Below are 25785 nucleotides of genomic sequence, written 5' to 3' on the forward strand. Positions count from 1 at the left end.
AACAGCTAAAAAGGAGAGGATTTTAAATGTACTCACTATAAAGAAATGACAAACATTTGAGATGATGGATATGCTAATTACCCTAATATGATCAATTCAAAATGTATACATGTAAGAAAATGCAATATTGTACCCCATTAATATATGCAATTATAATTTATTACTTAAAAATTAAACAAGGATCCCAGATGGCCGATTAGGAGCAGCTCAGGATTGCAGCTCCCAGTGAAAGTGCAGAGGCCGCTGCAGGTGATCCCCAGGCAAGCAGAGCCTGGAGTGGACCTCAGCAGTCCTGCAGCAGAGGGGCCCGACTGCTAGAAGGAAAACTAAGAAACAGAAAGAAATAACTTCATCATCAACAAACTGGACATCCACTCAGAGACCCAATCTGAAAGTCAACAACTACAAAGACGACAGGAGGATAAATACACAAAGATGAGAAGAAACCAGCACAAAAAGGATGAAAACACCTGAAACCAGAACACCACTCCTCCTACAAGGGATCACAGCTCCTCACCAGCAAGGGAACAAGGCTGGACGGAGAATGAGTGTGATGAATTGACAGAATCAGGCTTCAGAAGGTGGGTAATAAGAAACATCTGTGAGCTAAAAGAACATGTTCTAACCCAATGCAAAGAAACTAAGAACCTTGAAAAAAGATTTGACGAAATGTTAACGAGAATAGACAACTTAGAGAGGAATATAAGTGAATTGATGGAGCTGAAAAACACAACACAAGAACTTTGTGAGGCATACACAAGTTTCAACAGCCAAATTGACCAAGCAAAAGAAAGAACATCAGAAGTCGAAGATCAACTCAATGAAATGAAGTGAGAAGGCAAGATTACAGAAAAAAGGGGTAAAAAGGAATGAACAAAGTCTCCAAGAAATGTGAGACTATGTGAAAAGACCTAATCTACATTTGACAGGTGTACCTCAATGTGACAGAGAGAATGAATCCAAGCTGGAAAATACTCTTCAGGACATTATCCAGGAAAACTTCCCCAACCTAGCAAGGCAGGCCAATATTCAAGTTGAGGAAATACAGAGAACACCACAGAGATATTCCTCAAGAAAAGCAACGCCAAGGCACATAATCATCAGATTAACCAGGGTAGAAGTGAAGGAGAAAATGCTAAAGGCAGCCAGAGAGAAAGGTTGGTTTACCCACAAAGGGAAGCCCATTGGACTCACAGTGGATCTCTCAGCAGAAACCATACAAGCCAGAAGAAAGTGGGGGCCAATATTCAACATCCTTAAAGAAAAGAACTTTCAACACAGAATTTAATATCTAGCGAAACTAAGCTTCAAATGCGAAGGAAAAATAAAATCTTTTACAAACAAGCAAGTATTCAGAGATTTCATCACCACCAGGCCTGTTTTATAAGAGCTCCTGAAAGAAGCACTAAACATAGAAAGGAACAACCAGTACCAGCCACTCCAAAAACATACCAAATGGTAAAGAGCATCAACACAATGAAGAAACTCCATCAACTAATGGGCAAAACAGGCAGCTAGCATCAAAATGGCAGTATCAAATTCACACATCACAGTACTAATCCTAAATGTAAATGGGCTAAATGCCCCAATCAAAAGACACAGACTGGCAAATTGGATAAAAAGCCAAAATCTGTCGGTGACCTGTATCCAGAAAACACATCTCGCATGCAGGGATACACAAAGGCTCAAAAGAGAAGGATGGAGGAAGATTTACCAAGCAAATGAAGAGCAAAAAAAAAAAAAAAAAGCAGGAGTTCCAATTCTCGTCTCTGATAAAACAGACTTTAAAACAACAAAGATCAAAAGAGACAAAGAAGGACATTACATAATGGTAAAAGGATCAATGCAACAAGAAGAGCTAATGATCCTAAATATATATGCACCCAATACAGGAGCACCCAGATACATAAGGCAAGTTCTTAATGACTTACAAAGAGACTTAGACTCCCACACAATAATAGTGGGAGACTTTAACACCCCATTGTCAATATTAGACAGATCAACCAGACAGAAAATTAACAAGGATACCTAGGACTTGAACTCAGACCTGCACCAAGCAAACCTAATAGACATTTACAGAACTCTCCACCCCAAATCCACAGAATATACATTCTTCTCAGCACCACATCACACCTACTCTAAAACTGACCATATAATTGGAAGTAAATCACTCCACAGAAAATGCAAAAGAATGGAAATCATAACAAATAGTCTCTCGGACCACAGTGCAATCAAGTTAGAACTCAGAATTCAGAAACTAACTCAGAATCGCACAGATTCATGGAAACTGAACAACTGGCTCTTGAATGTTGACTGGATAAACAATGAAATGAAGGCAGAAATAAAGATGTTCTTTGAAACCAATGAGAACAAAGACACAACATACCAGAATCTCTGGAACACACTTAAAGCAGTCTCTAGAGGAAAATATATAGCAATAAATGCTCACACGAGAAGCAAGAAGGGATCTAAAATTGACACCCTATCATCAAAATTAAAAGAGCTAGAGGAGCAAGATCAAAAAAACTCAAAACCTAGCAGAAGACAAGAAATAACTAAGATCCGAGCAGAACTGAAGGAGATAGAGACACAAAAAACCCTTCAAAAAATCAATAAATTAAAGAGCTGGTTTTTTGAAAAGCTAAACAAAATAGACAGACCACTAGCCAGATTAATAAAAAAGAAAAAAGAGAACAATCAAATAGTTGCAATAAAAAACGATAAAGGGGATATCACCACAGATTCCACAGAAATTCAAACCATCATCAGACATTATTACAAACAACTCTATGCACATAAACTAGTAAACCTGGAAGAAATGGATAAATTCCTGGACACTTGCATCCTCCCAAGCCTAAACCAAGAAGTCAAAACCCTGAATAGATCAATAACAAGGTCTGAAGTCGAGGCAGCAATTAAGAGGCTACCACCCAAAAAAAAGCCCAGGTCCAGATGGGTTCACAGCCAAATTCTACCAGACATACAAAGAGGAGCGGGTACCATTCCTCCTGAAACTATTCCAAGCAATCCAAAAAGAGGGAATCCTTCCTAAATCATTTTATGAGAACAACATCATCCTGATACCAAAACCCGGCAGAGACTCAGCAAGAAAAGAAAACTTCAGGCCAATATCCATGATGAACATAGATGCAAAAATCTTCAATAAAATACTGGCAAGCTGATTGCAACAGCACATCAAAAAGCTTATCCAACATGATCAAGTAGGATTCATCCTGGGGATGCAAGGCTGGTTCAACATACGCAAGTCTATAAACATAATTCACCACATAAACAGAACCAAAGACAAAAACCACATGATTATCTCAATTGATGCAGAGAAGGCCTTTGACAAAATTCAACAGCCCTTTATGCTAAAAACCCTCAATAAACTAGGTATTGATGGAATGTATCTCAAAATAATAAAAGCTATTTATGACTAATCAATAGCCAATATCATACTGAATGGGCAAAAACTGACAGCATTCCCTTTGAAATCTGACACTAGACAAGGATGCCCTCTCTCACCACTCCTATTCAATATAGTACTGGAATTTCTAGCCAGAGCAATCAGGCAAGAAAAAGAAATAAAATTCAAATAGGAAAGGAGGAAGTCCAATTGTCTCTATTTGCAGATGACATGATTGTATATCTAGAAGACCCCATCGTCTCTGCCCAAAATCTCCTGAAACTGATAAGCAAGTTCAGCAAAGTCTCAGGATACAAAATCAATGTGCAAAAATCACAAGCATTCCTATACACCAATAACAGACTTAAAGAGAGCCAAAACAAGAAGGAACTGCCATTCACAATTGCTACAAAGAGAATAAAATACCTAGGAATACAACTAACAAGGAACGTAAAGGACCTCTTCAAGAAGAACTACAAACCACTGCTCAGCGAAATAAGAAAGGACACAAACAGGTGGAGAAACATTCCATATTCATGGTTAGGAAGAATCAATATCATGAAAATGGCCATACTGCCCAAAGTAATTTACAGATTCAATGCTATCCCCATCAAGCTACCAATGACCTTCTTCACAGAGCTGGAAAAAACCACCTTAAACTTCATATGGAACCAAAAGAGAGCCCGCATAGCCAAGTCAATTCTAAGCAAAAAGAACAAAGCTGGAGGCATCACACTATTGGACTTCAAACTATACTACAAGGCTACAGTAATCAAAACAGCATGGTACTGGCACCAAAACAGAAATATAGACCAATGGAACAGAACAGAGGCCTCAGAGGCAAGACAACATATCTACAACCATCCGATCTTTGACAAACCTGACAAAAACAAGCAATGGGGAAAAGATTACCTGTTTAATAAATGGTGTTGGGAAAACTGGCTAGCCATGTGCAAAAAGCAGAAACTGGACCCCTTCCTGACACATTACACTAAAATTACCTTCAGATGAATTAGAGACTTAAACATAAGACCTAACACCATAAAAACCCTAGAAGAAAATCTAGGCAAAACCATTCAGGACATAGGCGTAGGCAAGGACTTCATGACCAAAACACCAAAAGCATTGGCAACAAAAGCCAAAATAGACAAATGGGACCTAAGTAAACTCCAGAGCTTCTGCACAGCAAAAGAAACAGTCATTAGAGTGAATCGGCAACCAACAGAATGGGAAAAAATTTTTGCAGTCTACCCATCTGACAAAGGGCTGATATCTAAAATTTACAAAGAACTAAAACAGATTCACAAGAAAAAAAAAAAAAAAAACAAGCCCATTCAAAAGTGGGCGAAGGATAGGAACAGACACTTTACAAATGAAGACATACATGAGACCAACAAACATATGAAAAAATGCTCATCATCACTGGTCATCAGAGAAATGCAAATCAAAACTACATTGAGATACCATCTCACGCCAGTCAGCATGGTGAAACCCCGTCTCTACTAAAACTACAAAAAATCAGCTGGGCATGGTGGTGCATGCCTGTAATCCCAGCTACTCAGGAAGCTGAGGCAGGAGAATTGCCTGAACCCAGGAGGCGGAGGTTGCGGTGAGCCGAGATCGCACCATTGCACTCCAGCCTGGGTAACAAGAGCGAAACTCCATCTCAAAAAAAAAAAAGAAATTCCATTTGACCCAACAATCCCATTACTGGGTATATATCCAAAGGATTATAAATCGTTCTACTATAAGGACATGTGCACATGAATGTTCATTGCAGCACAGTTTACAATAGCAAACACCTGGAACCAACACAAATGTCCATCAATGATAGACTGGACAGGGAAAATGTGGCACATATACACCATGGAATATTATGTAGCCATCAAAAATGATGAATTCGTATCCTTTGCAGTGACATGGATGAACCTGGAAACCATCATTCTCAGCAAACTGACCCAAGAACAGAAAATCAAACACCACATGTTCTCACTCATAGGCGGGTGTTGAACAATGAAAATACATGGACACAGGGAGGGGAGTATCACACACTGGGGTCTGTTGAGGGGAAATTAGGGGAGGGACAGCAGTGGGTGGGGAGTTGGGGAGAGATAGCATGGGGAGAAATGCCAGATATAGGTGAAGGGGAGGAAGGCAGCAAATTACACTGGCATGTGTGTACCTATGCAACAATCTTGCATGTTCTTCACAGTACCCCAAAACCTAAAATGAAATAAAAATAAAAATAAATCACAAAAAAAAAAACAATTAAACAAAACTTTAAGAATCGTGAGGTTAAATACACCTTGTACATTACTAGAGGAGTATAAAACTTACTTACATTGGTTAAGGATTTGCTGATGTCCTTAACATCTAACTGTAGAATATTTCCAATAATCGGGAGAGGAGTGGGGCCAGACGGCAGCCTCCCTCTTCCAGAGCTCTGACTCCAAAGTGAAAGGAGAAGCAAACAGGAGAGACAGATCACCAGAGCCACAGCTGGATCCATCTCTTCTTAGTAAGACAACTGCAGGCTTTCAGTTTAAGGCTTTTATAACGCTCCCTGCTAATCCACCTGTAATTCTGACTCTGACTGTGACCAGTCAGGAAGAAGCACTTTAACCTCTCTTCTGAATGGACCCTGGCTCACTGAAAGGTTTTTCTTTTCTCGTTTTCCCTTCCAATGCCCCACCCTGGAGATTCTGGTTTAACTAGTCTGAAGCACAGCCCTTTTTTTTTTTTTTTTTTTTTTTTTTTTGAGTTGGAGTTTCCCTCTTGTTGCCCAGGCTCGAGTGCAATGGTGTTATCTCAGCTCACTGCAACGTCCACCTCCTGAGTTCAAGCTATTCTCCTGCCTCAGCCTCTGGTATAGCTGGAATTAAAGGCATGGTCCATCACGCTTGCCTAATTTGTGTGTGTGTGTGTTTTGTTTGTTTGTTTGTTTGTTTTTGAGTACAGATGGGATTTCCCCATGTTGGTCAGGCTGGTCTCAAACTCCTGACCTCAGGTAATCCGCCCACCTCGGCCTCCCAAAGTGCTGGGATTACAGGCATGAGACATCACGCCAGGCGGGGCCCAGATTTTTTAAACACCCCAGGTGGTTCCACTGTGCAGCCAAAATTGAGAACCAATGAAATAAATTATTTCATCAAAAAATTATTCAAAACTTTGGATTCCTACATTGGACAAGTTGGAAATATGACTTTAAGGGCAATCTGTGCATTATATCCCTTATATATAAAATAATGTTTATCTTATTGAGAGGAGCTAGCCAACTTGCTTTAGGCAGGCAGTTTTGGTGCCAGAGAATTTCCAACCCATCCAGGTCATTATCCAGTCCACACAATCCTCAAGTACTTACACTGGATGTTTTGTACATATAAGGGAACTTGCACAGGGAGCTTCCCTAAACAAGCTGGCAGTGAAACATTCTATCCTTTAACACATGACAGTAAGGGAAATAAACCAGTATGGAGTGCCTTAGACTAAGGGCTCACATGTGCAATGGAAAGAAGGGGTAGAAATACCAGGAATTCATGCCTTATGTAAATAAAGATCCCAGCCACATCAGCTTTTCTATAAAAGCCCTGGTATTCAACTGCGAAGTGGCAACCCACAACCTGCTTTCAGGACCCCTCTCATTGCTGAGAGTTTTCCTGTCACTTAATAAATTCTATTCCACTCACTTTCCGGTGTCTGTGTGCCTAATTCTTCCTTCATGAGACAACAGCTCAGACCTAGCTGAGCTAAGGATCAGCAAGACTGCAACACTATAATGCTTTCTCAAACACTGGAACATTTTCCTTGAAAATGAGATCCTTTTGAAATATTTTAGTATAATATTAACATTACAGCTGCCTAAATATAAAGCAGCTAACAAACTCATTCATCTTAAATGGCTAAACAGGTTATCAATTAACTAGCTAAGTAAACATACACACATTTTTCCATTAACCCCCCCTGAAAAACACTGGATGGCTAAGAATATTACTTCATACTTTTCAAATGGGGAAAAGGAAACTCTAGGAGAACAGATGACCTGTCCAGTGTCCCAAGCTGACAAATGGCAGGCTGGGATTTGAACTGAGATCTTCTGATGCCCACTGTGGTGCATTATCACTTAAACCAGAGCTGCCTTGAGAATAGTTTTAGCAAAATAAAATAAATCCTAAAAACATTCATCACTCTGAATGTACACCACACTGTTCACAAAATAATAGATCGCCTGTACATTCTCAAGAGAAGAAATAAAAGCTAGGGTTTCTCCTCTCTCTGTCACTGCAGATGTGAAAACTACTCAGTATTAACTGAGAAAAGAGCCAATGTCAGAGAATTTAGTGGGTAAGATGTCAGAAACTATGGCTTCTCCTCCTCCCAGTCACCACCAGACACAGCTGTTTCTGCTGCTTTTTCTGTCTGTGTCAGAAATAATGGAATGAAATATTGCACAGCAAAGAAGGGGACTTATAGGCGGAACAACAGGCATGTGCTTCAGTGGTGGATGGGAGATAGGGAAATTACTAAATAGACCCACAGCACAGAACAAACACGACTGTGCAGACCTGAACAGGAGATGATTTAGTGGTCAGGAGCCTCTATATATCACTGAAATGATACGTACATTTCTAGATCACTAATACCAATGCTCGTACAAAGGTATATTCTGTAAAGATATCATCATGGTATTCTAAATGACTAGTACAGTTACTTGTTTGCTTTATTTGTATTGTATATATTTAAGGCATTCAACATTTTTTGCTTAGTAGACATATATACAGTGGAATGCTTACTACAGTTAAAAAAATTTACATATTCATCAATTCTATAATTACCTTCTTTTTTGTGGCATAAGCACCTAAAATCTACTCTTTTAGCAAATTTTCAGTATGGCATATTATCTATAGTCCTCTGGCTGTATATTATATCTTCAGACTTATTCATCCTATGTAACCACAAATATGTGCCCTTTGATGCACTTTTTTCCATTTCCTCCCCCTCCCACTTTTGGAAACCACCATTCTACTTTCTATGTATTTGACTTTTTAAAGATTCTTCACATAAGTGAAATCATACAGTCTTTTTTCCTCTGTATCTGGCTTATATCATTTAGCATAATATCCTCCAGCTTCACTCCATGTTGTTGCAAACAGCAGTATCTCCTTTTTAAGTTTAAAAAATATTCCATTGTGTATATAAATATACGCCACAATTTCTTCATCCATTTATTTGTCAATGAACAATTAGATCATTTCTGGATCTTGGTTATTGTAAATAATACTGGACTAGTGCAGTTATGTCTAACTGCAGTAAGAAAAAATTAAGTTTTGTCAAGATCCCATATTGACAATGTTTTATCAAACATGTTTACAGGGATTCTGACAATTTACAGAGAATTTTCACGTGCATTATAACCCTTTTGATTCTCTCAATTACCCTTGACTATGGTAAAATTATTCCCACATTAGAGATAAGGAAGCTGGGCCTTCGAGACTCAGTATTTTGTTCAAGGACACAGAGACGGAAGATGAAAGGGTCGAGTCTGGAACTGTTTCTCCTAACTTTTACATCATTCCCTCAAAGCAAGAATTTCAGTTCAGCCAGAGTCACCAACATTTACTTACCACGTACTATGAGGCAATATTTCATTACTCAGGATAATCAGTGACTTTCAAGCACACATTAACCAAGTCAACAGCTGCAACACAGGTTGATTACAACTAGGGTGTGGTGTTGGTTTTGTAACCTTTAGAATCTGAGTCAGTAGAAGTTTTGGTGAATAATGTATCTGAGATAAAGAGAAAGTTATTTTACTGCTTGGCTCACGTAGCTCTGAACTCTAAAAGAAGTGCACTACCTTATTTTAGACAAAATGATCTCAATGGCTCTCCTTAAAACAATCATTTTATTTCTTGAAAAATGGATCTCTGTTCCTTCTTTCTCCTGAGACTTCTGCCTGGTCCTTTCAAAGAATGAAAGAAACATAGATAATTAGAGACAGAAGAGATCTCAGAGACCCACTAGTCTAATTCCCACTTTATTATCAGAAATGAGGAGTTGGTGAATAAGTGAGGTAAAGTGTCACCAGTGCATCAGTACATAATCTTTTTTTTTAGAATCCAGGTTTTAATTCCATGTTCAGTGATACTCACATTGGAGAGATTTCCTAGTGTAGTATCATTGCCCAAATGGATGGTCAGGAGGGCATCCAGTTGAAGCCCTCCACAGTGACAGAGTATTGCAGAACTCAGTTTGGGTAAAATTGTGAAGGAAAACTGCTTCTTTTTAAATAAACCTTTTCACTGGAGTGTAATATACAAAGAGAACATTGGAAACATCCTAAATGTATATAGCTTAATAAATTATCATGAACTGAACACATCTGTGTAATCAACACACAGGTCAAAAATAATAATTTTGCTAGGACCCCAGAAGCCCCTTATGTCTCCTCCTACCTTCCTCCCCAACTAGATATCTCCAGTATTATGCCATAGGTTAGTTTTGCCTGTTTTGTGCATTAATGTAAATGGAATCACAGTATGTATTTTTCAGTCGTCTCTAGTATTTTCACTTAATATTGTGTTTGTGAGATTCATTCATGTTGTCACAAACAGCAGTAGGAAAGTTAGGATTACTTTAGAGTGTTTTATTTTATAACAATTCCAAAATGTATCTTTTCATTGTATTGTTATGGACTTTTGAGTTCATTATAGTTTGTGGCTATTGTAAATGGTGCTGTTATTACTCTAATACATTGTTATCCCACTATAACAATTTCTGTTGCTATAACTATGAGTATAATTGCTGGATGGGCATGTGTTTGGCTTTATTAATGACTGCCAAAGAATTGTCAAAATGGTTTAATAAATTTACAATTGTACTGGGGGTGCCAGCTGCTTCTCTTTCTTGTCAACTCTTACTATGTTGTCCTTTTTCATTTTAACCATTTTGATGTGTGCGTAATAATATCTTATTGTAATATTAATTTGCATTTCAGTGAAGCTTCATGATGCCAAGTGCTTTTTCAAATGTCCTTTGGCAATATCAAATCTTTTGTGAAGGGCTTGCATAGTTTAGATATGAGTCCATTGATGGTTTTATATATATCATTTATCTATGTATATGTGTATCACACATATACAAATGTATATATATTATATATTTATCTATATAATTTTAATAACTATAAATGTAACAAAAAGTTGGAGGTACAAACTGAAAATTTTCTCTATTTTGAACATTTCAGAGTAATTTCTGAACTGAAGTTCCAAACCTGAAATATTTTAGTATATAGCTTTTATAAGCCAGGCAATTCAATTACATAACCAAAATATAACTTTCAAATTCAGGATATTAGTATTGATGCATTGGGGCCATCTAATTCTCATTTCCATTAGTGTTTCCTCGATAAGTCCCAATAATATTCATTATATTCTTTCAGAATCTGTTTAGAATCCTGAATCACATTTTGCAACTAGTTGTCATGTCTCTTTAGTGAACCACAGCCTGACACAGTTCCTCAGTCTTTCCTCAACCTCCTTGACTTTGTCACTTTTGAAAAGCATAGGTTGGGACTTTTTAAAATTTTTCTCAATTTGGAATTATCTGATGTTTCTTCATAATCAGATTCTGGTTATTCAATTTGGCAGAAATATCACGGAAGATGCTTTGACTTCTCATTGCATCATATCTGGTGACAAATAACTTCAATCTGTCCCATTATGGGTGATTTTTACTTTGATTTTTGATTATGGTGTCTCATTGTCTCCTCCACCATAATGTCATTGTTCCTGCATTTGTAATTAAGAAATACTTTGTAGGTAGATTATTTGATTCTACATAACTATATATTCCTCATCAAGTTTTTAAAGTATTCATGTATTTATTTATATCATTATGGAATCATGAATTTCATTGTGTTTAATGGGTTATAATTCATTATAATATTACTTACTTTAGTGCTCAAATTATCTTCTAATGACTGGATTCTGTGTCCTTTTGTCATGTCCCCCTCAATCCTTAAGCAGTTCCTTACTTTCTAGCATAGCAAGATATTCCAGGCTCATCCTTTTCTTTTCTTTTCTTTTCTTTTCTTTCTTTTCTTTTCTTTTTTTGAGACAGAGTCTCACTCTTTCACCAATGCTGGAATGCAGTGGTGAGATCTTGGCTTACTGCAACCTCTGCCTCCCAAGCAATCCTCTTGCCTCAGTCTCCCGAGTAGCTAGGATTATAGGCGCCTACTGTAGATTTTCACTGAAGAGGGAGGATTGCTTGCCTCTGATTTATGACTTCTTGCCTCTGTTCCAACTCACCAGGAGACCTAATGGCCACTGGGGCCCTCAAATTCTTCATAAGAAAAATTATCCTATCCCAATATCATCAAGATAGCTCCTTGCCAAAATGCTATCTTTGGGCTTCACCTGCTAATGTCATCATTGGCATCTTCCCCAAAAGCTTGGGTGTGAGACTTTGCTGCTTGAGGGCAAAGTACAGAGGTAGCTCTGCTCAGCAGCTACAGGGGGCTGAAACAGAAGCACATCCCCAGGGTTAGCATGTGGGAAGGTGGGGGAGAAGAAAGCACAGCTGAGGTCTCAGGAATTTAGGTAACAAGTCTTGGGTCTGAGGTTCAGACTCATCTTACACTACAAATGACAGATGAGGCTGTGCTGATTCTGAGCCTGGCCTAGAGCCACAAACATTTTCAGCAAAGCAGCTGTCAGAGTCCTCAGGGGAGCTGTGTCATAGAAACTTGGTGTCAGCCAGATCAAGGTTTGTAATGAGATTGTAGAAACTGCACGCTGACCACCACAGAATCTCAGGCTTCCTATCTGCATGTGGATCCAACATTAGAAACTGCCTGTAGTAGGCAGCTCTTGCATTGCTATAAAGAAATACCTGAGGCCGTGTGAGGTGGCTCACATCTATAATCTCAGCACTTTGGGAGGCCACAGCGGGTGGATCACTTGAGTCCAAGAGTTCAAGACAAGCCTGGACAACATGGCAAAACCTCCTATCTACTAAAAATACAAAAAATTAGCCAGGCATGGTAGCATGTGACTGTAATCCCAGCTCCTTGGAGTCTGAGGCACAAGAATCACTTAGGCCCTGGCAGCAGAGGTTGCAGTGAACCAAGATCGCACGACTGCCCTCCAGCCTGGGTGACGATGTCAGACCCTGTCTTAAAAAAAAAAAAAGAAAAGAAATACATAAGACTGGGTAATTTATAAAGAAAAGAGATAAGAGGTTTAATTGGCTCACAGTTCTGCAGGCTGTCCAGGAAGCATGGCATCCAGCATCTGCTTGGCTTCTGGGGAAGCCTCAGGAAGCTTTCAATCATGGCAGAGGGCAAAAGGAGGGGACTGGCATCTCACAGGGTGAAAATGAGAACAGAAGACAGAGTGGGGGCTGCAGGGGCTTGCCACACATTATAAAACAACCAGACCTCACACAATCTCACTCACTATTGCAAAGACAATACCAAGCCCAAAGCCATAAGGGATCTGCTCCCATGACACAAACACCTCCCACCAGGCCCCATCCCCAATATTAAGGATTACATTTCAACATGATATTTGGGTGAGACAAATATCCAAATCATATCAATGCCTATCAGAGGTCCTAGGAAGCTTCCAATATAAACAGTCTTTGGAATTAGGTAAAACCAGCAGAACTGCCTAGCCTAATTCCCAATGACTCATTTTAGGGCAGACTCTTTGGTTCTGTTGAGCAAAAGGGTGCTGTAGGCAAGAGGGGCCCTCCTATTTCTGTTCATTGATGCAGTGGGAGAGGTTCACTTTCTAATAATGGTACAGTCACTAGTCTAGCCTCACTTTCTCATAACAATTATTAAATCCAAACAATTTATTCATCAGAAAATAATTCACAGAATTCATTCAAAACCCACTCAAATCAAGCAGAGCCTAGAGAATGTTACCTGAGAAGCAGAAACTACAAGGAATGAGATCTCTAAGTGTATAGCTTTTCAATTGAGGACAGGCCCCAAGATGCACTAAGTATTAAACTTCACACAAATGACACATGATAAAATAGCAAATCTGAAAACAATGTTTGTTAAAGAAATTGATTTTAAAATCAAAATTGACCACATAAAGTCAACTACAAGTTTATATGCGTTTCCTCACAAATTCTATCAAATTGAAGGAAGTAAAAACAGCAGCCTTATAACAACTCTCTCAGAAAGTAGAGGAAGAAAGAACACTTCCTGATTTGTTGTAGAACACCAATCTCTCCCTGACACCATACATGGCAAAGGCATTTCATGAAATACCAGTATGTCTCAAGAGCATGTTTATATGAATTGTTAACAAAAGATACCTATATTGATCCAGCAACATATGACAAGAACAAGACAACATAACCAATGGTATTTATCAAGAGAAAGGCATGTTAACTTCTTAATATCCATATTTGAAGTCCACCTTTGTTAACTAAAGGAGACCAAGCATAAATTCACCCCAAGAGACTCAAGAAAATCGTTTGAAAAAAATCATCATCATTTCATTATGGGGGGTGAGGGAAGAAACTCTCAGCAAAATTAAAATAGAAGGTGATTTCCTCTATATAATGAAATTTATCTATAGAGTCTGAACTAGCTTTATCTTTAATGGTGAAGCATGGAAAATTTTCCTAATAGTTTTAAGAACAAAGTGAGCTCTCTTCAATTCTACTCTACATTAGGTAGAGGACTTAGTAAGTGCAATGTGGCAAAGAAAAGAGAAAACAGATCAGAATACTGGAAAGGAAGAAGTAAAATTTTCCCTCTTCACAAAGGCATGAACTCATTTGTTCTTAAAAACTATTTGCAATAAAATGTGCCTGAGATTTGTTTTAATCAGTTATAGTAAGACACACAGACACAGAAACCCCTGTCATGAAAGAAGAGGTTTTTACTCACCCTTCTCTACAAACAAGATTCCTCATGTGATGCAGGCCATATGAGAAACACCCATGTTGGTCAGGAGGCAAAAGAGAGCAATAGTAGAAGCAGGAGCAAAAGCCTTTGTTGCTGTTTCTGTGGGACGGAATGGGCAAGATGGAGTAGGTAAGCTGAGTAAGTTTAGGATTGGCTAGTTTGAATTATCTCAGCAGGCTGAGGGGTGTAGGCACTGATCCTAGCTGCCCTTGGATGATTAGGACAGAGGAATATTGTGTCTTGGAGTGTAAGAGCAAGATAGAGAGGATGGGTGAGAGTATAGGCGCAGAATTGCTTGGTCTGCATGGCATGCTCACAGGAAAGTCATTTACTGTCTCTAGGAATTAGCTAACCCCAAGAGGGAGAAGAAATCTCTCCCTGGTCAGTGAAGCCCCAGATGTTAAAACTTCATAAAACATAGAAAATAAAAAGCATGATTAGTATGATTTGTCCTCTAATGGTTTGACATTATATCAAGGGAACTTTAAGGTGATAATTGTGGGGACTTTTAAAGAGTAGGGCATACGTTGCCCTCAACAGCACAGAAAATATTGTGTTATGACAGTAGAAAAAAGGAACACAACTGGAGGAATAAGTAGTCCTACGTTCCCACTTATATGGGATTAATCAATAAAACGGGTCCAAAATTTTGGGGGGTTTCTAACAATATCATTGTGGAGTTTTAAAGTGAAAATATGAGTTTGACAGTAATATCTCAGTGTACTTCTGAAGTCAAGGTGGCAGGTCCAGCAGTTATATTGTTGGAGAGTATGAACTAATAAGTTAGTAAAGTATATGTAAAAGTTGTGTGGTTGTTGTGTGTAACTAAGGGGAAGAAGGGATTATGGTTAGAGATGCAGGGCAGAAGGCCATGGTGAAAGCTGGAGAGGTGTTAATGGGAAAAGGCATGGATGAAGCAGGTGCTCCCCAGGGAAAACAATAATCTCCTCTAAATTTTAGAATGGCACAGATAGTATTAATCCTGTCTTATTCCATTTGGGCTCCTATAACAAAATTGCCTTAGGCCAGATGAGTTATAAACAACAGAAATTTATTTCTCACGGTAGTTGAGGCAGAGAAGTCCAAGAGCAAGGTGCTGGGAGATCCAGCATCTGGTGAGGAGCCATTTTCTGGTTCATAGATGGCTCCTTCTTGCTGTGTTCACACATAACAGGCAGGACAAAAGGAGCTCTCTGGAGCCTTTTTTTATTAGGGCACTATCCCATTCAACTCCAAGAAGCCCTACCTTCAATCACACTGGGGATGAGGTTTCAACATACGAATTTTGGAGAGACACAAACACTCAGTCAATAGCAAATCTTTACCAGATTTTCCTTTAGGCATAGGAGTATAACAATGTACATTTTGGCAGACAGCAAGGAGAATACCAGGATCATAGGCTAAGTAGTCAACAAGCTCAGAAACATAATAAGACCTCTAATATCAGAGAAAAAAAAAAAAGCAATAAATGTCCTGTGTTCAATTTGTGCCTTGAAGAAAGCAATTCATGGATGGTGCTGGGGCAGAGGTTTTAGTATCTAGGATGAAATCATCCCTGATAAAAGGGTGAAGTCATCTCCAATGATTAGGTCTTGGACTTGAGTGATGTCATCTGAGGTGATGTAATCTTCAGCAGTGAACTTCTGGGCCAAGGTGATGTCATCTGGGATGTGGAATCACAGTATCCCTTCTAAGGGCTTACACATTTCGGTGAATATGAGTCTTTGTATTTACCATGCCTGGTTGAAACAATGGCCTATGGTCAGGTGCAATGGCTCACACCTGTAATCCCAGCACTTTGGGAGGTCAAGGTAGGTGGATTGCTAGAGCCCAGGAGTTAGAGACAAGTTTGGGCAACGTGGTGAAAACCTGTCTCTACTAAAAATACCACTATTATCTGGGCATGGTGGCATGCACCTGTGGTCCCAGCTACTCAGGTCCCAGCTGAGGTGGAAGGATCACTTGAGCTTGGAAGGTCGAGACTGCAGTGAGCTATGATCATGCCACTGTGCTCCACCATTGGTGACAGAGGAAGGTCTTGTTGAAGAAGGAGAATAAGAAAGAAGAAAAGAAAAAAAGAAGAAAGGAAGAAGAAGAGGAGGAGGAGGAAGAAACGGAGGGAGAGAGGGAGAGAGGGAGGGAGGGAGGGAGGGAGGGAAGAAGGAGAAGGTGGAGGAGGAGGAGAAGGAGGAGAAGGAGAAGAAGGAGGAGGAGGAAGAACAAGAGGAAGAAGAAGAAGAAGAAGAGAAAGAGGATGAGGAAGAGAAGGAGAAGAAGAAAAAAGAGGAGGGGAGAGAAGAAAGAAGAAGAGGAGGAGGAGGAGAGGAAGAAAAGAAAAAAGTAACAATGCTTATTTGAAGAGCTTGGGGCTCCATATTATAAACCAATGAAAGCATTCAGACTACTAGTAATAAGGGCAACAGACACCAGAATTGTATGTAGCTGCACTAGACAGGTTTTGTTTCTTGGTTTTTCTGTAGTTTTGTGTGTGTGTATGTGTGTGAAAGTTTATGCTCAGATGGGTCCCCTGTGACATGAGCAACTGCCTGGTCCATGTTAACAGTCTATGGTTTGTCTTTGTAAGTATTTCTACAATCTATATTTGTTTTTAGCTTAAAATATTATCTTATATGAGTGTGTTTACTTTGCTCACTTGGCTTTTTTTTAATGCCAAAAATTAGACAAATGGGATCTAATTAAACTTAAGAGTTTCTGCACAGCAAAAGAAATAATCATTAGAGTGAACTGGCAACTAACAGAATGGGAAAAATATTTTGCAATCTACCCATCTGACAAAGGGCTAATATCCAGAATCTACAAAGCACTAAAGCAGATTTACAAGAAAAAATAAACAAACCCATTCAAAAGTGGGCAAAGGATATGAACAGACACTTTTCAAAAGAAGACATTTATGAGGCCAACAAACATATGAAAAAATGCTCATCATCACTGGTCATTAGAGAAATGCAAATCAAAACCACATTGAGATACCATATCACTCCAGTTAGAATGGTGATCATTAAAAAAATCTAGAGACAACAGATGCTGGAGAGGATGTGAAGAAATAGGAACACTTTTACACTGTTGGTGGGAATGTAAATTAGTTCAACCATTGTGGAAGACAGTGTGGTGATTCTTCAAGGATCTAGAAATAGAAATTCCATTTTATCCAGCAATCCTATTACTGGGTATATATCCAAAGGATTATAAACCATTCTACTATAAAGACACATGCACACATATGTTCATTGCATCACTGTTTACAATAGCAAAGAAATGAAACCAACCCAAATGCCCATCAATGATAGACTGGACAAAGAAAATGTAGCACATACACATCATGGAATACTAACTATGGAACCATAAAAAAGGATGAGTTCATATCCTTTGTGGGGACATGGATGAATCTGGAAACCATCATTCTCAGCAAACTGACACAAGAACAGAAAACAAAACACCACATGCTCTCACTCATGGGCAGGTGTTGAACAATGAGAACACATGGGCACAGGGAGATGAACATCAAAGCACAACGAGATATCATCTCACACCAGTTAGAATGGTGATCATTAAAAAATCTGGAGACGACAGATGCTGGAGAGGATGTGGAGAAATAGGAACACTGTTACACAGTTGGTGGGAGTGTAAGTTAGTTCAACCATTGTGGAAAACAGTGTGGCGATTTCTCAAGGATCTAGAAATAGAAATTCCACTTGACCCAGCCATCCCATTACTGGGTGTATACCCAAAGAACTATAAATCATTCTACTATAAAGACACATGCACACATATGTTCATTGCAGCCCTGTTTACAATAGCAAAGACCTGGAACCAACCCAAATGCCCATCAATGATAGACTGAACAAAGAAAATGTGGCACATATACACCATGGAATACTACACAGCCATAAAAAATGATGAGTTCATGTCCTTTGAAGGTACTTGGATGAATCTGGAAACCATCATTCTCAGCAAACTGACACAAGAACAGAAAACCAAACGCCACATGTTCTCATTCATAAGTGGGTGTTTGAACAATGAGAACATGTGGACTCAGGGAGAGGAGCAGCACACACTGGGGGCAGTTGGGGGAGGCTAGGGGAGGGACAGTTGGGGGGTGGGAAGGGTGGGGAGGGATAATATGGGGAGAAATGCTGGATATAGCATGCAACTATGCAACCACCCTGGATGACCTGCACATGTGCCCCAGAACCTAAAGTAAAATTTAAAAAAAAAAAAAAAAGAAAGAGAAAATACTAAGTGAGGAAAGTGAAACCATTTATTAAAGAAAGTATTTAAATGACAAATACTAATTGCACATATTTATGGGGTGCAATGCAATGTTTTTATATATGTGTTTGACATATGTGTATATTGTGGAATGATTAAATCAAGCTAATTAATATATCCATCACCTCACCTAGTTATTTTTGAATGGTGCAAACATTTAAAATCTACTCGTGCAGCAATTTTGAAATATCTTGATTGTAGTATAATTTTTAGGATAGTTGTATTAAATCAATATTATTTAAGTTATTCTCATTTGTGGTGGTTAACTTTATGTGTCAACTTGTTAGGCTGTAGTAACCAGGTTATTCAATCTAGCAGTAATGTGGTATTGTGGTAGTGGTATTTTGTAGATATAGTTAACATCTATAGTCACTTGACTTTCATTAAAGGAGATTATCCTTGATAATTGGACAGGGCTCATCCAATCAGTTGAAAGGCCTTTAAGAGCAAAACAGGTTTTTCTGAGGAGAAGGAATTCCACCTAGAACTATAGCATTGTGTTTTTGCCCAAGTGTTTCCAGCCTCCAAGTTTGCCCTACAGAATTTGGACTTGCCAGCCCATACAAACAGGTAAGTCAATCTGTGTGTGTGTGTGTGTGTGTGTGTGTGTGTGCATGTGTGTGTCTATCCTGTTGGTTCTGTTTCTCTGGAAAAACCTGAATATCACAGATTTTAGTATGTAGAGTGATTCTGAAGGAACAGAATCTTAAGGATGAGTTTTCTAAATTGATTCTGGTCTGTATGAAATTGGCTCTCTCATCTGATTAGATTTAAAGGCACTAATGACTCTATTTCCAGTGATGAGAACATTGGTCGTGGCATAATGTGGCAATAGAAATATGCAAGATATTGCCATTGAATACACATAGTTAAATATTTATAAAAGGCAAGGTCTGAGTGACATGTATTTGATACCTTATTACACATTAGTAAAAATAACAAATATAATGACTGGCTGGATGCTCCTAACTGCTCTAGAGAAAGTGGGGATAGAAAAGGATGATCTCAGTGCTTCAAATTCTCAACTCAGGACTTCAAATTCCACATAAGCTCCACATAAATTACCTAAAAGCATCTATGTCTGCCTTGAAAGAAATGCTTAAGGCAGGTTGCAATAAATAGCTCACGGGCATAATCCCAGCATTTTGGAAGGCCAAGGCAGGCATACTGCTTGAGCCCAGGAGTTTGAGAGCAGCCTAAGCAACATGGTAAAACCCCATCTCTACAAAAAAAAAATATATATATATATATATATTAGCCAGTTGTGGTGTGTGCCAGCTACTCGGGAGGCAAAGGTGGGAGAATCACTTGAACCTGGGAAGTTGAGGCTGCAGTGGGCCATGATTGCACCACTGCACTCCAGCCTGGGAAACAGAAGTGAGACTCCATCTCAAAAAAGAGAGAGAGAGAGAGAGAAATCCTTATCTCTTGTAGCTCCAAGACTAAAATGTCTGAAAACCAAACCCAGACTTTCATCCTGTAAGTGGCAAATTTACAACACAAATTGAATTCCAAACACAGCAGGAAGTCTCTGTTAAAGTGAGGGCCTGGACTTGGAAGGAATGAAATTGTGAACATTAGAACAGAAACATACAGAGCCAATCCCAATGCAGCTGGAGAAATTGAACCTTAAATTCTGTCATGTCTTCTTTGCTAGTAGAAGCAGCCCTCCAGCCCTATCTGTGAAGGTTAATATTGTTTTGCCTGAAGAACTGTAAAGGCCTCCCTTGAGGCCTTGCATGGCATTGCAGGGCCCCCACCAACCATCTTTGCTTCTAGACTTACAACTAGACTCAAGCCCCAGAGGGCCTGAAAGGGTTAGGGTACAACATGTAACCCATGAAGAGGTAGCCTAAACACCAAGACAATTGCATAATATTTCCAATTTATGCAGATAGTAATCTGGGGAATATGTGTAAGAGTGGATACTAAGAGTGTGGGATAATGGTGAAAGGAATATAAAGATGGATCAGGCCACTTTATTGACACGAGTTTACTAAGCAGAGATTCTAAATTCAATATTGTAGCTTGATGGGCTAAAAAGGGCCTGTTTGGTTGGTGGTTGCTTAGCTGAAACACAGAATAAAAAATGGCCTATACTAAACAAAGTTAATATGCCAGAACTGCTTGGTACACTGTAGAGAAAGGGATCCAAAGGCTTAGAGAGACTCAAATGTCAGAACGAATTTATCTTATCAGAACTGCTCACACATCCCTAGGAGGGTCCAGTGGATCACCATTCAGCACAGCTATGAGAAACAAATTTGGGGGATCCCCAGCATCCTTGAAGAACTCTATGGTTGTTCTTCTCTATAAGTCAGAAATTACTATGCAAACTGAACTAGAATCCTTCAATGCAATGAAGATAATTGAATCCCAGGTTAACAAATGCTAAATTGTAGCACTTAACCACCAAAATGTTCGCAGTTATCACAATGGACAGTGGAGTTAAAGCAGTAATCAGAATAGTCTGACCCTTATCTACTTATGGCACTGGTCATAGTGTCCCTAGAAGAGGAATAGATGACTGGTCTACCAAATTCATAGCTGATCTATATAGACAATAGAAGAGTTCTAGAGTGAGTGAACAGAAGTCTAACTTGAATCACCCAAACATTAAGTCATGATTCCTCAATCTATTCCCTGATTTGAGACAGTTTACAGACCCAGGATTCTGTTGAAGAGGCATCCAGTTCCCCTTAAAGAACTGGCCTGTTAAATTCCCAAAAATGTATACTGTGAATCTTTCTTCCAGACTTTCCCAAAATCTGATGTTTTATCACAGTGACTGCACATTAAGAAAGAGGAAATAATCAGACTTTGGGGAGATTACTATAACTGGATCTAAATTGACACAATTCTGAGTGACACAAAACACCACTTTGATCCACCAGTCAGAGTAAAGTCTTATGGAAATCAGGTGATTAGTGGAGGTTTAGCTCAGGTCTGTGAGCCCAGTAGGGTTTCAAAATCATCTTGTGTTTATTTCTCCAGTTTTAGAATGCATAATGGAAATAATGAACTCAGCAACTGGTAGGATTCCCAGATTGCTTCCCCCACCTATATGGTGACAGCTATTATGGTAGGAAAGACAATGTAGAAGCCACTAGAACTGCCTCTACTGAGGAAAATGAAAACCAAAAGCAATGCCACATTCCTGGAAGGATTGCAGAGATTATTGTCACCATCAGGAATTGAAAGACATAGTGGTGATTCCCCCCACAACCTCACTCAACCCACCTGTTTGGCCTGTGAAGAAAACAAACAGATCTGGAGAATCACAATTAATTATCATAATCTTAACCAGGTGGTGACTCCAACTGAAGCCATTGTTCCAGATGTGATTTCATTGTTTGAGCAAATTAAGACATCCTCTGATAACTAACTGGTATGCAGCTATTGATTTGGCAAATACTTTTTTTTGATACATGTTAGGAGATACCACCAGAATCAGTTTGCTATAAGCTGAGAAAACCAGTAATAGCCCTTTCACTCTCCTAGTTCAGGAGTCTTTCAATTTTCCAGCCTGTGTCATAAGTTAGTCCATAGGGACTTTGATCACCTTTCCCTTCTCTAATGCATCACACTGGTTATTACACTGATATTATGTTGGCTGGACCTACATGAAATGGGCCAAATGCCCCTTGTCCCCACTCTGGATACATTATCTTCTCTTTCCAAGCCTGCTATGGCCTCATGGGGAGTTTTCTATTATCAGTTGACTGAGGAAGAGAAAACTTGGACCTGGTTTACAGGTAGTTCAGCATGGCATGCAGGCTTCACCTGAAAGTGGAAAGCTGAAGCACTACAGCACCTTTCTGTAACATCCCTGAAGGCCAGTGATGAGGCAACATGCTCCAAGTAGGTAGAACTTCAAACAGTACATCTACTTGTTCATTTTGCGTGGAAGGCCAAAGGTACAAGTCTATACCATTTCATGAGCTGTGGCAAGTGGTTTTACTGGGTAGACAAGGGCTTGTAAGAAAAATGTTTAGAAAATTAGTAACAAGGAGAGCTGGGGCTGAAGTATCTGGATAGAATTCTCTGAATGGAAAAAGAGTAAGAAAATATTTGGGCCGGGCGCGGTGGCTCAAGCCTGTAATCCCAGCACTTTGGGAGGCCGAGGCGGGTGGATCACGAGGTCAAGAGATCGAGACCATCCTGGTCAACATGGTGAAACCCCGTCTCTACTAAAAATACAAAACATTAGCTGGGCATGGTGGTGCGTGCCTGTAATCCCAGCTACTGAGCAGGTTGAGGCAGGAGAATTGCCTGAACCCAGGAGGCGGAGGTTGCGGTGAGCCGAGATCGCGCCATTGCACTCCAGCCTGGGTAACATGAGTGAAACTCCGTCTCAAAAAAAAAAAAAAAAAAAAAATTTGTGCCCATGTCAATGCTCACTACAAGGTGACCTTGGCAGGGAAAAACTTTAATCATCAGGTGGATAGGATAACCCTTTTTGTGAATACTCTCAAAACATGAGTAGCCTCTCCCCAGCTGCTCCTGTTATTTAATTGGCTCATGAAGAAAGTAGCTATGGTGGCATGGATAGAGGTTATGTATGGGCTCAGCAACATGGACTTCCACTTACCAAGGCCAACCTGGCTAAGGCCACTGCTGAGTGTTCAATTTGCCAACAGAGACCAACATGGAGTCCTCAGTATGGCACTGTTCCTCAGGGTGATCAGCCAGACATCTAGTAACAGATTGATTACAATGAACCACTTTCATCATGGAAAGAGCAGCATTTTGTTTTACCATAATAAACACTTACTCTCGATACAATATATCTGCCAAAATGCCATCTGTAAATTTACAGAATAGAGTGTCTTATCCACCCATCATCATCATGGTAATCCATAAAGAATTACTTCTGATCAAAGAACTCACTTCACTACAAATGAAGTGCAATGATGGGTCCATGTTTATAGAATTTGATGGCCTTACCAGTTCCCCATCATCTTGAAACAGCTGGCATGATAGAATGCTGGAATGGCCTTTTGAAGAAACTTACTGTGCCAAGTAGACGGCAATATCTTACATGGCTGGAGCAGTGTCCTCCAGGAAGATGTGTATCCTCTAAATCAGCATTCAACATATAGAGCTGTTTCTTCAGGATTCATGGGTCCAGAAATCAAGGTGTGAAAGTAAGAATGACATCACTCACTATTCCTCCTAGTGATCCACTAGCAAAATTTTTTATTCCTGTTTCTATAACTTTATGCTCTGCTGGTCTAGAGACCTTGGTTTTAGACAGAATTATTCCCATCAGGAGACACAACAATAATTCCATCAAACGATAAGTCAAAATTCCCACCCAGCCACTTTGGGCTCCACATACTTCTGAATCAACAGGAAAAAATGAAGATACTATGCTGGCTAGGTGAAGAATCCTGATTACTGAAGAGAAATTGAGCTGTCACTACACAATGAATGAAATAAGAACATGTGTGGAATACAGAGGATTCTTTTAGAGTGTCTCTTAGTACTACCATGATGAAAGTCAATGAAAAACTACAAAAGAGCAATTCAGGCAAGACTCCCTATGGCTGAAACAGTTTAGGAATAAAGGTTTAGGTCTCTCTGCTAGGCAAAGAACCACTGTCAGTTGAGATGCTTGCTGAAGGCAAATATGAAGTAGATAGTTGAAGGAGGTAGTTGTAAATACCAGCTATAACCACATAACCATTTGCAAAACTGAGGACTATGAGTGTTTGTCCTTATTTTATCAAAATTTATATATATATAAGTATTAATGTTTTTATCTTCTTTCTCTTATTCCTTTATCATCTAACATAAGATATATTCATAATACTTCACTTTATATCACAGTATTTAAGTTATGGAATATTAAAAAAAAGAGTCACATCATTCAAAGACTTGTTCCCTGCAACATGCATAAATTAAATTTAGTTTAAAAAGAAAAATAGATAAATAACTTTTAAAAAGACTGGTATCCTTCTTTGGGTAAAGAATTAGCATGTTTACAGTCATACACAGGATAGCTATGTCATGTTAGGTGGAAGTATGACTTGGTTGTTGTTATTATTTAGAAATTAGGTATGATTTAAGATGTGTATAGGTGCCAAGCTGATAGAGAGTGAACTGCAATAAAACTGAGATTTATGAGTCAATTTGGCTAGGCTATAGTACCAATTATTTAATCAAACACTAATCTAGATGTTGCTGTGAAGGTATTTCATGGACAGGATAAATGTCTATAATCAGTTGACCTTAAGGAAAGAAGTATTTCCTTGATAATGTGTTTGGACTTTACCTAATTAGTTGAAAGGCCTTAAGAACAAAACTAAGGTTTGGGGAAGAAATTCTACTGTGGACTACAGTGTCAGCACCTGCCCAAAAGTTTGAATGTTAACTCCTACCTTACACCAAATACCAAAATTAACTTTAGGTTTAGACATAAATGTTAAAGTTCTACATTTCCTAGAAGAAAACTAAGAATATATCTTTATAATCTTGATGCAAAAATGTCTTTAAAAGTTTTTTGCATTGAAAGATCCTATTTAAAAAATTGAAATGTAAGCCACAGGCTTGGAGAAAATATTCACAAGACATATACCCAACAAAGGGCTTATGTTCAGAATAAATACAAAGAATCTTAGTAAATCAATAGTGAAGAGATAAACCATCATATTTAAAAATGGACAAAAGAAACAGATGCTTCACAAAGAGGATATATGAATGGCCAATATGCACATGAAACATCATCAACAGTATGGATTAATTTCAAAAGCATATTGCTTAGCAAAAAAATGTCATATACCTAGGATACATGTTATTTCACATATATAAATTTCAAGAAATAAAAATTTGAATTTATGGTAATAGAAATCAGACAAGTGTTTAGGACAACTGGGGACAGCAATTGACTAAAGGGAACACAACAGAACTTTCAGGGGTAATGAATGATATTGTTCTCTATCTTGATTTGGATGGTCATTACATGAGCGTGAACACATTTTGAAACTCATCAAATTGTACATAAGATATGTACATTTGCCGGGCGCGGTGGCTCAAGCCTGTAATCCCAGCACTTTGGGAGGCCGAGGCGGGTGGATCACGAGGTCAAGAGATCGAGACCATCCTGGTCAACATGGTGAAACCCCGTCTCTACTAAAAATACAAAACATTAGCTGGG

General features: G+C 39.0%; 1 protein-coding gene across 3 annotated transcripts in view; it reads right to left on the minus strand.

Moving 5' to 3' along the window:
- Positions 1-25785, minus strand: part of LOC116528427 (cytochrome P450 2C18) — a 104777-nt gene that overhangs the window by 49252 nt on the left and 29740 nt on the right. For 2 of the 3 annotated variants that reach the window (XM_032245657.1, XM_032245655.1), the window contains exon 1: positions 5748-6199. The exons of the other annotated variant lie outside the window; for it this stretch is intronic. The gene's annotated coding sequence lies outside the window, so the exon portion shown is untranslated. Of the gene's footprint in view, positions 1-5747; positions 6200-25785 lie in introns of those variants that run through there. 3 annotated transcript variants of the gene reach the window in all.

Source organism: Sapajus apella, unplaced genomic scaffold (assembly GCF_009761245.1).
Source record: "Sapajus apella isolate SASKATOON/1434 unplaced genomic scaffold, GSC_monkey_1.0 scaffold58, whole genome shotgun sequence".
Taxonomy (NCBI): Eukaryota; Metazoa; Chordata; class Mammalia; order Primates; family Cebidae; genus Sapajus; species Sapajus apella.